Genomic DNA, 21,635 nt, shown 5'->3' with positions numbered 1-21,635 from the left:
AAATTTCGTTTCCAGATCGAAAATCGCTTAAAATTGTGTTTTTGTAGCTTGAATTTCAAAAATTACCGAGACTAATATTACAAAATATGACCTTACAATCGCATTATTAAGGCTTGAATTTCAGTAAATATTCGGGCAAGGGTCCCGATACCGCCTTTCTTTTATATCATTAGCAATTAGGTTTTTTAAACTACATTAACAAAAAGTTTAAGTGGACTGACTCATGAATATAAAATATTGCTAAAGTTTTTAGGACCATAATTTTCAAAATTTTTCGAGGGAAGAGCTCCCTTCCTTCCCGTAAAATCTTCAAAGTTTGTCTAAAATTCTGTTTTTGAAACTTCAATTTCAAGAATTAGCAGGGGATTGATTTTGACCTATTTTTTTTAAACAAAAGAATCGATCTGGGACAGTCTCTGACCCTAATGTCAATAAATATGGCCTATAATTTCGTTTTTAAGGCTACAATTTCTAGAAATTTTCACCGAGACCTCTGTAAATTTTTCCCCCTAACATTAGCAAAGAAAGTCTAAAATGGCGTTTTTAACTTCAAATTTTAAAATTTTTCCGGGGGAGGACCCCCGGACCCCCCTTTCTATCAGGTCCTTTTTTCCCTTCAATGTCCCGCTCCCTCCCCCCACCACCAAAAAAAAAACTTTTTTGAGTGCGCTACTATTCAAGAAATGCTTTTGTCCTAGCAATTAAGTGAATTGGGAACTCTAAGTGCCAATAGTTAGATCAAAAATTAATTTCATAAATTCAATGATTTGTTTGAAAATATTTTATGATTAAAAGGGCCTCGCAAAACTGCATCGCCGACGTCTATTTTTGTTCTCGCGCCGCCACTGACAAAGAGGATATTAATGAAGTACTTAAATTGCTATACATACTGCTCTTTACATATAATACAGTTTTGGAATGATTTTGAAGAAGTTGATGAAAAGTTTAAAAAAAGCTTCAAATTAAAAATAATACAAATGTAAAAAGTGACATCAGTTTTAATAAAGATTATTTTTTCTAATGTCAAAGAATTAAAACAATGTCTTAAAAAAAATTATTGAAAAAAGAAATTCGTATTTCTATTTGGAGATCGTTAAATTATGTTTCCAAAAGAAGAGAAAAAAAAAATTCTAAAATAATAAAAGCGGGGGGGGGGGGGGGGGGGGGGGGGGGGGAATGCTAGCACAGGTGATAAAGTCGCCAAAACTGGTGCAGCTGATGATAAACTATATTTGTCAAACTGGAATTCCCCCCTGGTAACCTTTAGCTTATTGTATACTGTGTTGTCGCCAACGCAGGTTTGCTTGGCGATTTTAGTGCAAAATGGCTTTTGTTACGATCATAACCAGCCATGCTTCTACTGTAATTTATGTATTGTTCAATGTGTAACGTATTATTTATGCAAAATACCAATGGATTAAAGAAGATAACATTATAATAACCTTTTTTATTGAGGTTAGAAGACAGTGGATCATCAAAAATTATGAATAAACGGCCAGAATTATCGGCGTCAAGATAGTAACGCCATTTGAACATGTCACACATATGTTTAAGAAAAATTATTTTTCTTCTAAGATACTGCATAGAAGCTTATGAAAACACTTTTAAGCAATTAAAAATTGATTCTGAGGATCGAAAAATACCTTTAAAACATATAAATCATATATTTAGTTCTCAAATAATAGCATTGTCAAGATCGTAACTTTTGGACATACATCAAACTTCCAACTTCCATTTTTTCTAAAATTGTTTACAACATAAGTAATCTGTCTTTAAATTTTTAATTTGTTGAAAATATTATCAAAAAAAAATATTCAGTTTGAGATTCATGGCCTTAATTTTTTTTTTGAAACGTATGGAAGTAATTAAAAAAAAATTTTTTTATGGTACATTTGCTCAGTTAACGTTTTGGTACGTCCAAAATTGTGCCTTTTAGCAAAGAAAATATTTTTTAAGGGCATTTGAAGAGCATATTTTCCATAATTTATTTCAATTCTTGTCTCTATACAGTATTATAATTTAACTCAAAATTTTTTGAGTTTATTAAAATGAAAGTTATTTGGTGTTGAAGCTTCAAAGTTGAGGTCTGTGTTTGCTCCCACCTTTTGAGAACTGCCCTTCAAAATCAGATGCAGGGTCAAGATATTGAATGTCTGAAGTGAAAGTAATATAGCAGTTAACAAGTGTTTAAATTATATGTGCTCATAGAGTTTTCTCATTGTTAGAGGTTTTGTAGTGTGAATAAAATATAACAACGTATATAAAGTACAAATTCAAAACGGAATTCAAAATTTTGAATTTGTACTTTATATACGTTGTTATATTTTATTCACTATGCAGTACAAAGTTTTCGACTACTTTTTATGTTTTGTAGTGTGTTTTTGCATATTATGGCATAGCATTTGCATTTATTTTTGAATAGCAATGAAAAATACAAATACAATCGACTACCTCTACAACGCGATCTAACTTACGCAAAAGTCTATAACGCAAGTTTTTCAGGAGCAATGAATTTTAGAAATAAAGCGAATTTCTCACTCTCAACATGAAACTATTTCGAAAGGAATCGTGATGATAAATTTCCGCTTTGTTATTAACTACCAAACATTGACTTCGTGAATCTACTTTCATCCTTTCAGCATCACCGACTGTGTGCACTATAAACATAGCTTGATTAGTGTGTATATATCACCACTCCTCATTTTACATCAGTGTTTGCGCTCAACTATCCGTAACTTGAGTCCCAGGGACCCATTAATGAAACAGATTTGGGTTCTTTGGTGGAAAAAACGAGTCCCTTAAATTTTAAACAGAAAATCTTACCATATAAATGAATAATATAAAAAGGTTAATACTTGGGAAAAAAACTATCCACATAGTGATTTAAAAAAGTTATGAAATAAACTAAATTGGTTTTATTTTTTATGATTATCATTGTAAAATTATTTTCAAATAATACACTTGCAAGACTTAGTTACAATGAGATAATCACACTCAAAATTTACTTTAAAAAAAATTAAAGTTTAATTTTACCATCAAATACTAAACAAGTCCTCTGATTGATCAAGCAGTAAGCACTTCCTTTACCTTTATTTTCCTGGAATTTTTTCTAGATGAAAATACCAAAAAGCCCCCTCCCACCTATCCAGCATGAACTATCATCAAGTATCATTGGGAATTACACAGAAATAGAAGAAAAAAAATCGCAAGCGAATGAACCCAACGCAAAAATCGCGATCGCAAAAACCGAACCATTCTCTCACATGAGTGTGAAAACTGCTCATCTTAAATCAGTACATTTGACTTAATTTTGACTCTATCAAAATATCTGCTTTGGCTTCCGTGCTATTTTTAAAATCGCGCCATTTTCAAAATGGAGCGGTCGATTAATACCTGACTTTTGCAAGTCCAAATAAAAAAACCCATCAGAAAGAGATGAATTACTAGAAAGAGGACAAGCTTAAAGTGCTTTTGTATAAAGTTCAAGTATTCATAAGCAATTTAAGAAGAAAAATGTGTGAAGTTCAGAACTTTGTGTTCAGCGCGATCGGGAAAATGTTCGCCATTTTTTTTCTCCTATCCTGTTATTGGGGATGCATGATTTTCAAAAAATAATTCTGGTTACATGAGTGCCAAATAGATATATGCATTTACTGTACAGTTGTCTTGTATTAATCCTGAAGGTTACATTGAAACCACACTCTTACTTTTAGTCTTGATTGCTGTTTTCAAGAAAGATAAAAGTTGAGGGAGAGCTTGTACAGTTTACAGTACAATGGACTATTTATGAATCTGCAATATTTTGCTCCCTGAGCTCAGCCCAGGAGGTCACTGTAAGTTCCAGTCTTATCACTAATAAAACTCCATTGACTGGTCAACAATAGGGGTGTGTTTGAATAGCTGATAAAGAGATAGGGTCATTTTAATTCCTTTCTGTTGATTCTCCTGGTTATTGAAGCTTAAAAGCAATTACTAAATGGATCTTCAGCATTTTCCACAATTTTTGTTTCTTATCTTTTGGGTTTTCTGGGTCCGTAGGACCCGAATTTTCGCGGAAGTTGCGTCCCCTTTCCGCGAATTTGCGTAAAAAACCCGCTATAGCGCGTAAACGCGAACCCTGTACATTTATTTATTCTAAATATGAAAGGTGATGAAATATTGTGGCACCCAGGCACGCTGTTTCATCTAAAGTTTGAAGATGAAAGCAAAATGCGAAAGTTGACGACAATTTAAGAAAAGCTAAAGATTCTTGATCTAGAAAGTGGATCGAAGGTAGCACGAAAATTTATTGGGGTATTAGTGAATCTTTCATACGTATAATTAAAAGTCAAAAGAAGGCAATCCGTAAAAGTTCAGACCTTAGTTTTAATATGAAGCTTGCACAGTAGCTTTTAAGCAAAATGCAAGTATGAAAGTGGAATTTGCTCTTGTATTGTAGATTATGGAGACACGGAAAGAGGGGTGTTACCAAAGATGTAAATGTTATAAAAGTAAATGCGAAGCTACTGTATTTAAAAATATTTTAAAATGACGATCAGAGAAATTGCGCAGCATAAATCACCTTCAGTTTTTAAGACATAAATGTAACTTATTGTATCTACTGTATCTCTCTACTGTAAAACTCTTACAGTGCAGTGCTTTATTATTACTGCATACTGTATGTATTGTACTGTTTTAATGTTTCTCTCCCCCATTTATCATCGATTTTGTGCATCGTAACAGTATTTTAGGTTGAATAATGCCACTTTTTTAAAAATACGATCAAAGTTCAGCGCTTTATATAATATAAGAAACAGAGATATATAGTTAAAAAGTGGTCTAAAACAGTTTAAAAGGTGTTAGAAATGTCTAAAATGATTGGGTTAGTTAATAAAAAAATCGTAAACATAACACTTTTCCACAATGTGAAATTTCGATTTAAGCGAGGAGTCTTGAAACGCATCCCTCGTGTAAGTCTGGATTCAACTGTACCTTGCTTTTCTTACTTTGACGGCCTGTCATTCTTTTGAAAGGGCGATAAGTTCCAACCTCATTTTCTATATGGTCCCTTAAAACTTTAAACTGGAATATCTCCTTGAGTTTTGGTGTCACAAATGTCAAGTTTTCTGTTAGTAATAGTTTTTAAATTAGATTATTTCTCTAAATATTAGTTAGGGGACCTAGGGCCAGTATAAAATGTTAAGTTTCGTATTTTTCGACTCTTTTTTATTATTGCTTCAAACTTTCAATACCTTATGCATCTGATTTTGAACATTTTTGCAATTGGAAGTGTACAGTGGCGGATCAAGAACTCGAGCAAAGGGGGGGGAGGGAAGGGAGGGTCGGGCTAACCTGGGTCCAAATGTGGAGTCAGTTTTAGAGGGTCTTTTTCGCTGTTTTTGTGGGTACTCTCAACCTTGAGGGGGGGGGGGGGCAGGACCTGATTACTGAATAGGCTGACTAGGACGTATTCTAGGTTAAATTGGCTAAAAAAATCTAACTAATGTCCAAAATTGTATGGTTTAGCTACAGGGGGGCCTCCGAAAAACTTTGGCCTAGGGCATCCCAATGAATTAATAGAGCCCAAGGGGGGGCATCACTCTTAGAGGGACAGACATCCCTGTCCTGTTTAACAATATGAAATTTTCTCTACAAGGGGTCCCTCTCCCGAAAAATTTAGGACTTTAAATACGGCTTTTTACTTGAAATAAATTTATATAGTATAATGAAGAATATAAATAATTTCATGAACATTTTAAAGGCCTGAAAATACTATATGCACCTCAGTTGGATATAAAAATACAAATTACCACCTCTTGGTCAGAGCTAAGATGGAATTGCAAGCAAGCACCCGAAAGGTTAATTACAGCATCCAGAGATTACAGCTGCGCTCTAGCTTTATGCTCATGAGTCTGGAGTAGCTAAAATCATGCTCAGGCAAAAATCTCATGTAAAGCGAGTAGAATATCACATATGACTCCTTATCAAAAAAGTGAAGATAAAAGCTAGGGTATAAACATTATACCCCAAAGCTCTCCTCCAGAAGTCTTTTGACATGAACACTCCAATTTAGAATATAACTGGTGACGTTTAGGAAATGAAGACGGTTCGGTGGTACTCTCTGGAACAGTTTTACCAGTGAAGTCTGAAAGACTTAATTTTAGTCGATGTTTGGTTAAGTTCAGTAAATGGGAAGTTTTGCCGAATACTTAGGTATGGAACAGTGATCTCCTATTGGTATGACCGTGCTTCGGATGTGAGGCCGTGGTGGAATGATTAACAACCTGTTGAAGATGCTTCATGTTCACTATTGGTAACTGGTGCATGTTTATTGTGCTCGTGGTCACAAAATCCACCAAGTTTCCAAATCAATACCTCAGGAAATGTTGGGTCAGGGGTTGCTCGGCTCCTGGTCTGGATCGAAACACAGTGCTCTCTTCAGGGCCCTATCCAACTGGGTGAACCAAGTGCATTGGTGGGCACAGGCAACCCTGGAGTAGTGTAGTGCTATGGATGTCCGTAAGCAAACAATGGCAAATTAGTAAAAAGTTTTTTTCACCAGAAATTCTGGATTTCACAATCAAAACTCGGAATTCTGGGATGAGGACCGAAAAGTATTATTCCCGATTCTTTCTTACTTTAAACAAAATTACTCCAATTAATAAAGTATTATTTTTCAATTATGTTTGATGCTAAATTTTCTAAATACCAATGCCCACATTAAAATATGAAGAAGGTGCAACTAATAAATTCCTGTACCAAGAATTTCTAGTTTCATTTTCTTTTTTCAAACAGAAAACATACAAAATGATGTTTGCAAACTGCTTTTTTTTCCATAAGAATATTTTTAAAAAATTAATTGCACAGCATGAACTCTTTGAATTTATATGACAGCATAAAAAACAACACATACATGAAAAATTTTAAATGAAAAAAGTACCTGACAAAGTTGAAAATCGGCTGATGCGTTGAGGAATGTACCCCCAAAGAATGTACCTGGGTCTCCGACGGCATTCGAGTCAAAATTGTGGCCCTGTCCACTAGTTGGCATTAGTAGCGAGCAGGTTACCTTTGTTCTGATGCCGCAGAGCCAACAGCCAATCACGGCGAGCGTCACAGCAAGGGCGATGCCTCATCACACATGACTCACCTCTGCTCATTCCCCTCCCATCCCGGCGTCCCGCTTTTGAATCGGGAGCAGACTGAATCGATAGAGCTCTGCTCTTTAGTTATTTTTCTCAAAAATATCCCTTGGATTTCTCTTCGTCTTCCTATATTCAGAAGGCTTAAGGCGTGAGACAAACTTCAAAACGGACTACAACTTAGCTTTTGTGGTGTTTCCGAGTGCTTCTTTATCCAAGGAGAAGAGAGAAGATATCGTTAGCATCCATGTTGACAAGAACTGGGCTCGCCCGGTCACAGTCAGCTGGCGTCGCTTGCAATGTAGCGTTGTCTGGGTTATATGTTATGCTCCTGTGAAATGAACTTCGACAAGGTATTGAAATATTTAATCAACTATATTTGCTTGGATTCTAATACCTTCTAAAGTTTACGGATTACTCAGTGTTTGGATGCTATTTACTAAAGCAATGAACAAAGCGCGCATTTGTGTACGTACACTGAAAGATGAAATTTCTTGGCGGCCGAGTGTCATATGAAGATAGTCTTGTTTTCTTCCGAATCTGCTGAAGCTGTGACGCGTTAGTGGTTTCTTGTGTCGACTGAATTGAACAAAATAACGATGTTTTTGGGCTTTTGAATGCATTTACTAATTTTTGAAATGTGTAGTAGGCCATGCGAAAATCCTGACGTCAGAAACTGCAACTCGGCAGTTGAAAGATTGGCATGGCCTCCGGCGTGTCTATGTTTTGAAGTCTGAATATCGATCGGATCTCGAGCTTCTGCTAGTAACTGAGGTATCAAAACCCTAAAACAAAATCAGGATACTTTTATTTTATGCAACTGGTGTATATCTGAAACATAAAATAGATTCAGTTTAAATGCTACAATGTGAAATGTTTTGTTGTTGGACGATTGCGAGTTTTGCGTCGCAGTTGGTCGGTGCGTGATATTGGTGCAAGATTGAATCGGGAAATATAGGACGGCCCCCCATGAACAAGCCGGACATCCCTGTTACTGGAGGCCAGCTGATCGACTGGGCCAAGGAACAACAGCAGCTGCTCTACAACACACGAGGGGAACGTAAGTAAATGCTCATCACTGTTTTTGTTTACTTGCTGTTTTGTTTAACATTTTTCCACTCTCAATACTTTCGATTTAGTTGAAGTATATATGTTTAATTTTGAATGTTTTCCACTTTTTAGATTCTTATTTTAAGATTTACATAACTATGAATGCTGGTGAATGTTAGAAGAATGAATGGTGAATCTTTAGTAGGAACTATTAGACATGTCTCTACAAATAATATCATTTCTTTGTGTTGTTACTTTGAAAAAGGTTACTTCTTTTGCATTCATTCATGCTTTTCATATATTTATTTGCTTTTTTTAATTTCTTTTTATTGCTAAAATCCTAGTACAAGACTGCTGTTTTAATTTAATCCTGTCACCTTGTTAGCACAAACTTGCTCTTAAAATTCCATAAATGCAATAACCTACATTTTCATTAATTAGCTAGCAGAATGCATCATTTTTGTTATTTATTTTAGTTGAAAGGTTTAAACCTATATTTTCAAAATGGGTGGAAAGAAACAGAAATCCTGAGATTGTTTTCAATTAATAACCTAAATTTATTTTTGGCAGCTGTCTATTTCTTGCATTTTTTTCTTATCTCACTTCTCTAGAAATTTGTTTGCATGCAATGGTATTTTTTTTTTTTTTTTTTTTTTCATATTTAAAGGCAGTCTGTTGAAAGAAAAGCAGTAACTGCTCATTTCTAACTATTAAGCTCACAAATGAAAATCTTCATTAAATCATTACATTTTGAACTTGAATGCATGGTCAAATTTATGACAAATTTTGCTTGGCTTGTCACTTTTAGATAATAGTGAAAATAGTGCAATCTTTTGGATGTAATTAATTTAAGTTACATACACACACATTATGAGTCTAGTTAAAAGGAGTTGCATTAATTTTCTCCATAAAATTGTTAGTCTTGTTGTTTTATCATCCAATATAAAATTGTCGTCTGAATGACAATTATATTATCAGTCACGGTGCTCATTAGAGGGAAAAATGGGTGAGAAAATCTCACCCTCTGTTAAAATTAGTGGGATTGTTAAAAATTGAGAGAAATATTTTTAAGAACTTATTAAATTGAACAAATGTGAAAAAATCAGAAGAAAGTCATGCATGGAATTATTTTACGAGTGAAGTTTTTTTTAGAAGTGTGATACTCTTGCACTCTTTCGGGAACCTTGGTCTTAGTATTCATTTCTTTCATGTTTATTTAAAGCAGTAAGCCTAAAGTTCGGAAAATCTTTTACATCAAGAGTTGATCAGGAATCTTTTTTCAAAGTTTTGCTTGCGTATAATTAATTGTCTTTAATACTTTTTAACATTTTATAAACCCAAGTTGCTCATCTTACACACAGTATTAGGGTGTTTTAGAAAAAAAGTCTTTTTTTTGCTGCATACCCTCTTATTTTATTTTTTTGATATCAAAGCCATTGTAAAAAAAGTTTTAGGTTATTTGAACAATGGCAACCCGTTCTAGCTTGTGTCTGAAACTATCAAACTGCAAGTGATAATATATACAGGATGAATTTGACCTAATCTGCCAAACAAAAGTGGTGTTAAAAGAGCCCAAGTAGAGTATAGAGCCATACATTATCGTGTCCAATTCATTAATCGTAACCGAGTTACGGTACAATGAAGAAAAATGAGCCAAAAAACAAATTTCTGAGATTAAGACTGATTTGTGTAATTCCTGGAAATTCTACTCACAAAATAAAAAACATCTTTGAAAAACGCAGGTAAAATCCAAAAGATGAAACTTTTACATTTTTCAGCGAGCTACAAGCTGTCAAAGTTGAAAACTGATCCACCTCACTAGCTTTCAAATTATATCACAGTAAATCATATTTCAGTTAATCGTTAGACCTTTTGTTTGAAAGATTAAAATTGGCATTTGTTGAAAAAACGGACTAGTAAATGTCAGATCTAGATAATGAAGACGCACACTCAACACGCCTTGCGCAGATACATTCGCTGACTTGCGGATACATTCGTTGCGGAGGAGTTGCACGTTACAGATTAGATCAATTGAAGATCATGAAACGAATAAGAAGTAAAGATAATGTCTTTACTCCTAATTCCTTTAAAATTGATATTGATATTATTTAGATTGAAAAATTTTACAAGATAGTATCTAATCTGCGTGTTCGGTGGATGTATTCGCTGCGGGCATGCGCATCTCGTGATAATAATCGTTCAAATTCTTACTGCTTACTTCTAATTTGTTTTAAACTGATATTATTTAATTAATTTGTAAAAATTATAAAAAGATAGTACATACGCAAGCGCTGTAAATAAAACACATTCTGGCATAATTTTATATTAGCTTCCCGTTAATTAAAAAAGACTTAAATTACAGTAGAAGCTAAACTGTGCGAAGAAGGCGGGACACGCCTACTATGAATTCATCAATTTTTTACATAGTTGATCGCTTGAGGGAAAAAAACCCTGTTTAATAACGCTACCAGAAATTCAAAAGGAAAATTTTGTTAAGTTTTAATTTGAAACACATTATGAACATATTTCCGTTCATTTCGAAGAAAGTTCCAAACATTTCATTTTCCTTCTTTTCAAAATACTTTATTTTCAGTAAAATGTTGTAAACTAAAAAAAAACCTACACCATATGCGCCGCACCTGCTGTATCCGCCGCATCGGCAGTTTATAAACTTTTTTTTTCCTCGGAAGTGTCGTGGGGCTTACGTCCGAAAATACGGTAGGGGTAACTAGTGAGCCTTGACCATAAGGGAGGCTTGACCCACCCTTCAATTTTTGTATTTAAAAATATTTTAGCTGTTTCTCACTAATATGGCAGTCAAAGCTAGTGATGTGATCAGGCACCCATCTTAGTTTTATCCATCTAGCTATCAGATGTGTGGAGATATTTAGAAAAAAATGTTTTCAACCTAAAAACTAAGAATTTTGAGCATAATTTGTAAGACCTATTCAGCAAATGTAATTATTTTATACTTTTGCAAATGGGATTTTCTAAATACAATAATATTAAGCTTTTATTATAATTATAAAGTTTGTTCCTTGAATTAGGCTTAACCTAATCATGTGCTATTCTGTACAAAATGGGTAGGTGGTGGGGCTTGACCCACTGGGTCAAGGCTCCTTTATTTAAACAGTTTAGGAATTCTAGAAATACTGTTTATCAAAAACAATTTATAATTACAATAGTTACTTTGTGGGGATAATATATATGGTTGTTATATATTTTGTATGTTTATAATAAAACCAAGACATTGATTATTAACAAATATTAACTTATCAGTTATTGTTTACAGTGGAATTTTTGTTGCAATAATTCATAACAAAAAGTAAATTATGATTAATTCATATGGTAGGCGCCGCTTAATGTGATCATGGTTAATGTTATCATTTGCTTAATGTTATCAGAATCACGAAGTCCCGGAACACTTGTAGTATGTTAACACACGTTTAAAAAGTCGGATATTGTAATCAGCGTCTTCGTTTATTGTTATCAATTCTTCATAAACTTTCAATTTTTTTCCCTGTTTTTGTTCCTCAATTAACAGAAATACATGGGCAAACCCTGACGAGATTAATTTTCTGTGTAGCATTTTATGGTTTTTAATAGCAGTTCAAATTTTTTCTAGGAATGAAGCTACAGAAATTTTGCCCCCAGTGACCACAGACTCCCCCTCAGAAAACTTTCTTTTGCACCTAAAAAAATTCAGTCACTGGACATGTTGCAGGAATTGATGTAGGACCTCCATTGCTGGCATTACTTTGTAAACTATTAAAGAATTCTGTCGAGATTGAAAAGAAAGCGAAGTTAAGTTAAAATTTAAACAACAAGTAAAACCATGCTGGAAAATATAGAAAAGCTGAATGTGCTTTGAAACTGGTTTACGAATGTCAGGGAAAACGGTCATATTTTACTTCACCTATTACTGTGTGATTAAAAATTGCATAATTTAGCTTTAACTTTTTATAATTCAGATACAGTCTGACCTCCATGTATCGAAGTAGCAAATTTCTAGAAAAAAATTCGATATATAGAAACAATCTTATTTTATCCTTAAAATCTCCTAAAACATTAAAATTAACGTTAACTTTCGTGTATGAAACCCCATCTTTAATTTATACGAGCATCGGATTAAATAAAAGTTAATAATTTAAAAAAAAAAAAACAGAAATTACATTTTTGCGTCTTCAAACATCTTTATTCTTCGGCAATTCAACTTGATCCGCAACATTGGAGGATTTTCGTTCTGACAACGTAATCGAGAGAAAAGTAAAAAATCAATCTACTTAACTTGAATGAGGGAATTTAATAACTCCAGAACGGAACAACGACCTATCTGCACACCCCTCAACCCCAGATTCCTTATGAGTCTCGTAGCAACCTTGAGTAAACATAATTTTCTTCCCTAACCTTCATTTTTCATGGGACAAACAGTCTAAAGTATTTTCTATGTAATGAACATAGAAATTTGCTGGGATTTCGATATATAGAAAATTTTGATATGTGGAAGTTCAAATATATAGAGGTTGGACTGTATTTCCGTTCTATTAATTTAATAATTTATAATTTAAAACTGCATTCAGTTGAGTCATTGTGATTTTAATTTGATGTTGCCAAAATAAATGCACCATAATTGGAAAAAAATCATTATTTTGTGTCTCCTGGATTCTTTTCGGTTATTGTTATCAGTTGGATATTGTTATCAAATTGTATTTGTCCCAAAGTGATCACATTAAACGACGCCTAATTAATTTTGGAATAATCTCTAGATTTATTCCAAAAAAAAATCTGGATTTTGATAAAAATTTGCAAATTTAAGTCAATTTTTCTCAAAAAGTTTCTCTGTTATAATTATTTTTTTTTATAAATACTAATTTTTTATCAATAAATTATTGCTACTAACACAGAGAAATACAATATTGACACCCCTTTTAGAAGATTTTATAGTAGAAAATAATAAATTTTAGAAGATTTTATAGTAGAAAATAATAAATTTGATTTTGACGACTTTGCTGTTGTAAAATTTGCAACAAAAAGAGATTTGTGTTATTTTGTTGGGCGAGTTACACGAGTATTGGTACTAAATGATGAGTATGAAGTCACCTTCTTACGATGATGTGAACAATCAGTTAGTTTTATTTATCCAGAAAACAATGATTCATAAATTCAATTCTAAATATTAATGTATACATGATCTTAAAAATAATTTCTGAACATTCAATTATCATGATAAAACATGTATACTTAATATTTACATAATTAATAAAAAATATTTTCTATTTCTCATTTTACAATTATATATCACTACCCGGGTCAAGCCTCCCATACCATGGGTCAAGCCTCCCTTAGTAAGGGAGGTTTGACCCGCTAACCTAAGTTTTAAAAAATATTAATTTTAGAAAAGAAAAAATGTATTATTTACATTATCGCAAATATATTCCAGTTGCCAACAGAATGTACTTCAATATGTGCTATCATATGATATTTAAATTTTCAAAATAAAATTGACAAAAATGTTTATCTGAAAACGTGGTCAAGGCTCCCCAGGTTCCCCTATAATTTTGGTATCCTTGTATGCATTGCGCTATTAAGGGACCAAAGGCAGATGGGGGACTTGCTCCTAGTGGTATCTTTCATCTTCATAAATAACACTTTTGCTACTAAATTTATTGCACTTGTTTTTGTCCCCTTCCTCCACAAAGCATTTTCAAGAAGCAGCGGATTGCTCGTTTTCCCTTCATTCTTAGAAATTTGTGTATCCTATTGATTTCTTGAACTGACAGCTTAAGAAAAGAAAGGTTCCACCAATGTATGATCTGCAGTGGAGATGTAATTCCCAAAAATATGTGAGCTAACAAATGCAAAGATTTCTGCTAAAAGAAGCTTAGTTTTAAATTTTTGAAATTTAGCTTAGGTCCTTGCATCCACAGGCTCATATAATTGGCATGTAAATTAGTTCCTTGTAACCTCAAAGCATATACCTGCAAGTATTTATTTCTTATGATTATTTTTATTCATTTATTTATTTATTTTTTGAGTCTGGTCGATTTTCTCCCCCCCCCCCCTCCTTTTTTTCTTTTACGTGATAGACAATGATTAGCTTGCACAGATACTTTCCAGTAGTTGCGTGCACAGATACTTTATATTTTTATCTGACTCTGGTTAATGTATCATAGCCCCTTTTCCCGGGTGTTTTCGCATCTCTTTATGTTACGTTAGTGCTTGCATCTCTGTCTTTTCCCAGCCCTAGTGACCCATGAAACGAAAAAGAGTTTTGAATGATTTCTTTTAGTGTTTGCTTTAGCTAATAGAATAGACACTATTTACTATGCGAAAGTATGTAATGATAAACAATATTTACAGTGTACTCTGAACGAAAGTAAGTCTGACATTTCGCTAGGTTGTCATTCTATTAGTCTTTAAATGACTGACATACATTTCTAAAAGCTACGCAACCTTAAAATACCAAAAGAAATTCACAGCATTCTGTGCAAAGGATGAGGAGTTACTCCAAGTCCCCTACACAGAAAAGCCCCATTATCATTATAAGGGCTGGTGGGATAGAGCGAAATGTATGACAATGGGCAAGGAATAGGATACGACTAGTTAAGGGTTAAGAACAAAATCCCTCTGCAAATTTCTACCTCCATCTATGTTTTGAACAAACCAAAATTTTCATACATAATTATAATAAAAATATGTTTTTGCCTTATTGTTAAAATATGGCCCGGGAATCTGGAAAACTTGCGCCATTCTCTTGGATTCAGAGTTCGTTTTTTCTGTTTTCTTTGCATGTCCCAAAAACTATTTAATTGAAGTAAAATAATTTATGGTAAAGTAAAGAGCATAAAATTACCTTTGGAAATGTATTTTTATTGTAGTTGTAAGAGGTGCAGAAATGTTTAATTTCAAAGTCCAGTGATTTTTTGGAAAAGTGATTCTTTCTCTCCCTTGACTTTTTTTTTATTGTCTAGTGTCTCCGAAAGAATTACATATCACTTTTCATTTTAGCTCCGACTTTGGACTAACATTCGGGAAATTTAAAATTAAATATCTCTGCATCTATAACCGCTACAGTAAAAATATCTTTTTGAAGGTTATTTTATGCTCTTTGATTCAACAAATTATTCTACCAGCAATTAAATAGTTTTTGCAATATAAAATAAAAATTGGAAAAACAAACCCAGAATCCAATAGATCAGCGCGAGTTTCCCTGACTTACGGCCATATTTTGACTATTATTACATATTTTGACTATTATTTTTTTTTCATAAAACAGATGGAGGTAAAAATTTACAGAAGGATTTTGTATAAAACGTTGTGATACGTTCACCTACTGGTCATTGTGATATGTTCACCTAATAGTCACTTTTTTTGACAAATACTGATTTTAATCTTTCAAACAAAAGATTTAATTTCTGCCAAACTTAAACTCCAATATGATTTACTGTGATATCATTTAAAAGCTAGTGGACCAGTTTTTAGTAGATTTGACCGGTTGTAGCTCAGATGATTATTTTTGAAAATGTTGGTTACAGATTTTGGCACTAATTCAACTTTAAATACTTCAAATGTTTCAAAGCTTGTAGGTCGCTGAGAAATGTAACTAACTCATTAAAAAAAGTTTCATTTTATAGGATTTTGTCCGCTCTTTTAAAATATGTTCTTATTTTATGTGTAGAATTCTCGTCAATTTCAAAAATCGGTTTTAATCTCAGATTTTTTTTTTTTTTTTTGGCTCATTTTTTCGCCTTTCTACCATAACTCGGTTATGGTTAGGAATTGGACACGATAATGGATGGTTCTATGTTCCACTTGGGCTCTTCTAACTTCCCCTTTTGTTTGGCAGATAAAGTCTAATTCAACCTGTATCTTACTACTATTATATATGCGAAAGTTTGTCTGTATGGATGTTTATTACTCTTTCAGGCAAAAACTACTAAACGGATTTTGATGAAACTTGACAATAGTATAGCTTATGCATCAGAATAACACATAGGGTAGTTTTCTTCCCGCTATGGGGGGCAAAACCCCCTTAGGGGCAATAAAACACAATTTTCGTATAAATTCTCTAATATGGGGATGAAAAAATACTTGCACATATTTACATTATTTGTCCATCGAAAGCTCTGATTTTTCTGCTGAAGATGGCACCTGTTCGAAATTTCTAAGTAGAATAAAAAATGAGTTATGAGCTTTTTAGTTCCATGTTCGAAGGCTTTCCTCAACTCAATACAGTATTTAGTGTATCATCTCATTTCCCTGTCGATAGCGACAATTGTTGTATTGTTGACTATCTTTGCCTTTCGTGACTGTTCAAGGCTTTTCTCAAGTCAAATCTTGAAGTAAGGGTTCTGCACAAGATTGGCAAATACTACATGGATTTGTCTGATTATTTTCCATTTCAATGCAACATTGAGGCAATTAATGCGTTTTTTTAAAAAATTTATTTTTGTTGACTGGGTATTTAATCGATCAGCAGAAATCTAGCCAAACTTTTTTTTGTGAAATCATTTCAATAGCTAAGGCATTTGGCAATTTTTTCAACTGTCGCTGTTTGGGAAGCTAAAGAGTACGCAATACTGTTTCTCGGTTTTCACCATTAGTAAAAATTCCGCCAAGTTAATTTTGGTAAAAAGATCATTAAGTACTATGAGGTATTTAAGTTAAAATTAATCTGCCAAATTAGTGAAACAACCTTCTTAAATAACTTTAAAACTACTATTAAAATGTAAATTAATCCACCAAATTCATTTTTTATCTCCAGTCTCACCAGGCGACTACGATAGTGCATTGGCGAATTTATTTAAAATTTTTATGAAACTTTTCATTTTCTTTTTTGTGTGTGTATGTTTAAGGGTTAATGATGCTAATTAGGATTTTATGGAATTAATGTCCCTATTTCAATGGTGACAATAGAGAATATTGTTCTTTCTTTCTTTCTTTTATTTTGTTTTTGTTTTTTTATTTGTTTTTTATCCTATCAGACCTGTACTGATGAAGATTTTTGAAAATAATCATGAACCGGTGTAGCGCTTGATATTATTTGTCACAGATTAGGAAGATAACTGTTTCACTTTATTTAAGAATAGTTGACCTCACTCGAATTGGATTTTTTGAGAATTACCCAAAGTGACTTATTTAGAGCTCCTACACGTTTTCGTGATTTATTTTGTGTAATTTTTTGGGTGTCCTCCCAGTTTGGCCGACATTTCATTTACCCCTCTTCCCCCTGAGTTTCAATTTTAATCACACCTTCTGATACACTTAAAGGGGCAGGCAATTTGAAATGTCAGCGAAACTGGAGACAAACTTTTTTTGGTAACTATTTGACCTCTGCCTGTGTTGCCGTTAACTTGAATCGATTGAAAAAAACTACATCAACGTGAGCGAAGCCGTGGGTAAAACCTAGTATTTAAATCAAGTTCCTTAGGGACCCACATGTTCAGATTTATCTGAGCATTTAAAATTAATAAACCAAGCATTTGGTAGGTGCGGGGGATCTCTGTGGATGTCAAATGCTTCTGAAAATGTGTACTGGGATGAATTAGGAAAGATTTTCTGGAAATTAAAAACTGTGCCTTTTTTCCCACATGTACTGCACAGACATCTATTCAAATGTTTAGGTATCCTCCCCAAGAGGCCTAAAATGTATACAGTCAAACCTCTATTTAACAAATTTCGTGATTTAGCAAATTTTTCTTTTTTCCCGACTAAAATGAAGGCAAAAAACCCCTATTTACCAATTAATAAACCCCAAATTAACGAAATATTTCAACAGCCATTTTTTTTTGTTCATTTCTGTTAGGAAATGTTGGATTGTCTTAATGTTATATCCGTATTGTCCGAAGCAGAAAGTCTTTTCTTGGAATCAGCGTTTTTTAATGCGTGAGGGGGCAAACAACAAATAGTGATTCTGCTGCAAAAAGCAATAATGAAACTTGCATTAAAACTTAATTTTTCAAATGCTTTACATGACCCGGAAACTGTAAAAACCTGCAGCAGGTTGCATATGACACAGTATTTTCTTCTTTCCCTAAAGTCAAAAGATACCTATTTCGAGTCAAGTATCAAGGAAATTGTCAAACATCTATTGCTCAGTAGTTTAAAATTTCAATTTAACTAGTGTGTAATAAGTCATGGAATGCTGAATAAAAAGTGTACACTTTCTAATTATGGGTATTTTTGCGTAGTTACTTAGTGGGCTTTTATGTCAGGTAAGTGCAATTTTTAAAATTATTTTTCACACCCCGATTTAAGCTATAAAAGTTTCGGTCCCGATGAATTCGTTAAATCGGGGTTCGACTGTAAATTTTTGCACAGAATTGATTTTTCTATACATCTTGTAAAGTAGGATAATTTATGTTTAGCAGAAATTTTTGATTTTTTGCAATATTTCCCACAGAGGGTAAGAGCTCCAGCAGTCAGCCATTTAAGAGAGCGATTGTTGATTTTTGTTAACCTATAAATTTCAGCGATCAATATGACAGCAAAGGTATTGTAAAACTTTAAACAATACCTTTCTATTAATGATTCAGTAAATTATTTTTAAAATAAAGATTTTTTTATTTTAAAAAGTAACCCGTCTTTAATACGAGCAAATTCTCCAGTAGTCTACTATAAAAATCCAGTGCTCAGCCATGTATGAGCCCAGTAGTTGAGATCTTTTCATTTTCATTACTCTTATGGGGTATGAGTGAATAAATTTAAACAAAATTTAATGCTCTTACAGCACAGCGTTGTACTAAAATTAATTATTCTTATAATTTGAAAGAATTCTGAATTCTTGATGTCTTTGTAACATCTATGTTGATATTATTTTTCAAACTGCAACCAGTTTAGATATGTATCAAATGCAATTCATTTTTTATTATTTAACTTCTACATCATTTGCTAAAGTGGTATCATATATTGTGAAAATATAAATTTAAGAGCGGAAGAGACCAGGGTTTTTTGGGAAAAGAATTTTGAAAACATAGGAACTTGGATCACCCCTCGATCACTTGGATTTAAAGGAGTTACTTTCTTACTGAACATGCACAAAATATAGCAATTTTAAACTTTCAAATCTTTGTAACAAAATGCATTTGACAACTTATGAAATAAACTCCAGTTGATTGTGCCTTATTTAAATTTAAAAAGATATGATTTGATAAGCTACATTTCAACTATTCTCGGATAGACAGTGAAGCATAATGTAACGTTCTCAAATTTGAAACATTTATACCTGCAGTAGATCAGTACGATTTGTGATAAAAACAGATTATTTTTAAATGCTCCTTTATAATTCCTCCCCTATCTGAGAATAATTGAATTGAAATGCTGCTCACTGATTTCTTTTATAAGTAGTCAAATTCATGTAGCTATAACATATTGAAGGTTATAAACAGTGATGTTCCCACCAATTTTTCTGAAAGTATACTCCCAGAAATCCATTACCCACAATATGTGTATGTGATCATATACAAATATGTCATAATATGGAAATTTTTGAAGCTTGATGGTATATGCTATATGTCATAGAAATGTTTAAAAGTGTATGGAGTGTACCCAATGGGAACACCCCTGGTTATAAATTGTTATCTCTCACACATGAACAGCGACAGATTAACTGCTTTTAATGTTCATGTATTAAATTTTAAAAAATTGAATTTCAAATTTTGGTACAATAACTCTTGTGTTTTCTATCAAGTTTTCTGAAAGTTTGGTAAGCCAGGACAGAAAACTCAGCATGTTATAAGCTAAAAGTATGCAAACAAAACTGATATTTTTGAAAGAAATGCTTATATGTTTGTGAATATAGTGACACTTTCAAGAAACTGTATAAAATAATTGTACATAGTCAGCGCACTAATTTTTGACATTTAAAATTTATTCCAATCTATTTACAATGAAGGATGATCAAAAAAACTTTCTATTTTCTTCAATTTGTTACTATTCCCGTAAAGGGGTGATTTATATAATTTTTATTGAAAAATGACAGCTAAAGCATGGGTTTTATGTAGCAAACGTTACAGAGCAATTAGTCTCTTATTACCTCGAGAAATTTGTAAAAATGAATTTTTCCAAGTCATTAAAAATTGATGAGTGGTGTGTGTATAAGTCATACAAGTACTTACATACACACCAGTCAGAGACAGAGTCCTCCGAAGAGCTGATGGAGCATGGGGAAAAGGTTTCCTGGAGCCTTCCCCCCCCATACACAGAGAAATCCAGTTATAACATCAATGCACTATACGCCTGAACGTGAGCGAAACAATCAGATGGCTATGGATCATATAAATTATAACGCAAGCAATGAATCTGTTTCTAATATTTATTAATAAATACCCCAAAAACTTTTCGAAAAAGTTGTTTTCAGATTGGGCACCACTAGTTTTTAGAAGAAGCGTTAGCAAGTAAGACATTGCTTTGTTACTTGCTGTTTCAAAACTTTTGAAAGCTGATAGGCACCCGATCAACACATATTTTTAATGCATTTACTAAAAAATATATTACCTAATTTGTCATTTTACTTCTATTTTTAAAGCCAAAAGCTAAACGGACAAATTGAATGATTTTTGGAACTGGCTCCCAAGTAATCAAAATGACCATCCGTGGTTTAAAATGTACATTAATTTGTGAAGAGGGAAAAAAAGTATGTATCAATGCATTACTTTGCTTGTAATTTCGTTGTAAAGGTATATTTTTACTCCTTTTTTTAAAAATGTATTTAAGGTTTTTATTCTTAACTGTGTACTGAATTGACTGAGTTACTGAAATTAATAATTCAGGGGCAGGTTAAGGCAAGGGCACATGGGGCACTGGTTCTAAACTTAAATTTTACTGTCAATACCTTTTGCTTCAATATTGCTCTTATCCAGTCTTGCATAATATAGACGAACGCGCGAACGGCGTTCGCAGAAAATTTTTGGCTCTGCAGAAATTTATTTTTCACTACTAACGTTAATTTTAAAAAAAATTATTATTATTTTTTTTTTAAAACCCCACATTTTATTTCTGTTTCTTCTAAATCTTATGCAAAATTAATCTAAAAAATATTTATTTCTTCTTGAAATTGCGATTATAGTACGCTAATTACTTAAAAGACAAAGGAGTCAACAGTTGCAAATCAAGTCGAGACCGCTCCTAATATGACTGTATAGTTTTTTATTTTACACAGCCTGGATCGCGTAAGGGGAAAATTCAAGTACATAATAAAAACAACTTTACAGACTAAGGAACGATCACTCCCGCTGTAAATTGAGTTCAAATGCGTTGGCGTAGAAAGAGGGGGGGGGAGCACTAATTTAAAACTTTTTTAACAGATAACATGCAGAAAATACAGTATTTATTTTTGCAGAAATACTTAATTTCAAACAAATAAGTAGTTTTGTTGATTTGTGTACAAAATCAAATATCTTGATAAAATTTTCAAGTAAAAAGCAGGTAACTCATGTTTTATCTGATCTACATGAACTTTTTCAC

General features: G+C 32.9%; 2 long non-coding RNA genes across 2 annotated transcripts in view; one reads left to right on the top strand and one right to left on the bottom strand.

The window, feature by feature from the left end:
* The window catches only part of LOC129223591 (uncharacterized), a 31,914-nt gene extending 24,856 nt beyond the window's left edge, over positions 1-7,058 (bottom strand). The window contains exon 1 of the long non-coding RNA XR_008580639.1: positions 6,920-7,058. This is a non-coding gene — a long non-coding RNA (uncharacterized LOC129223591). The remainder of the gene's footprint in view (positions 1-6,919) is intronic.
* Positions 7,059-8,055: 997 nt separating this feature from the next.
* Positions 8,056-12,333, top strand: LOC129223602 (uncharacterized). Its single transcript, XR_008580640.1, has 2 exons — positions 8,056-8,181; positions 11,797-12,333. It is a non-coding gene; the product is annotated as an uncharacterized LOC129223602 (long non-coding RNA).
* The last annotated feature ends 9,302 nt before the right edge of the window (positions 12,334-21,635 follow it).

This window comes from Uloborus diversus, chromosome 1 (genome assembly GCF_026930045.1).
Source record: "Uloborus diversus isolate 005 chromosome 1, Udiv.v.3.1, whole genome shotgun sequence".
NCBI lineage: Eukaryota > Metazoa > Arthropoda > Arachnida > Araneae > Uloboridae > Uloborus > Uloborus diversus.
Note: the sequence above shows the minus strand (reverse complement) of the source record. Positions and strands in the feature narration are given on the sequence as shown.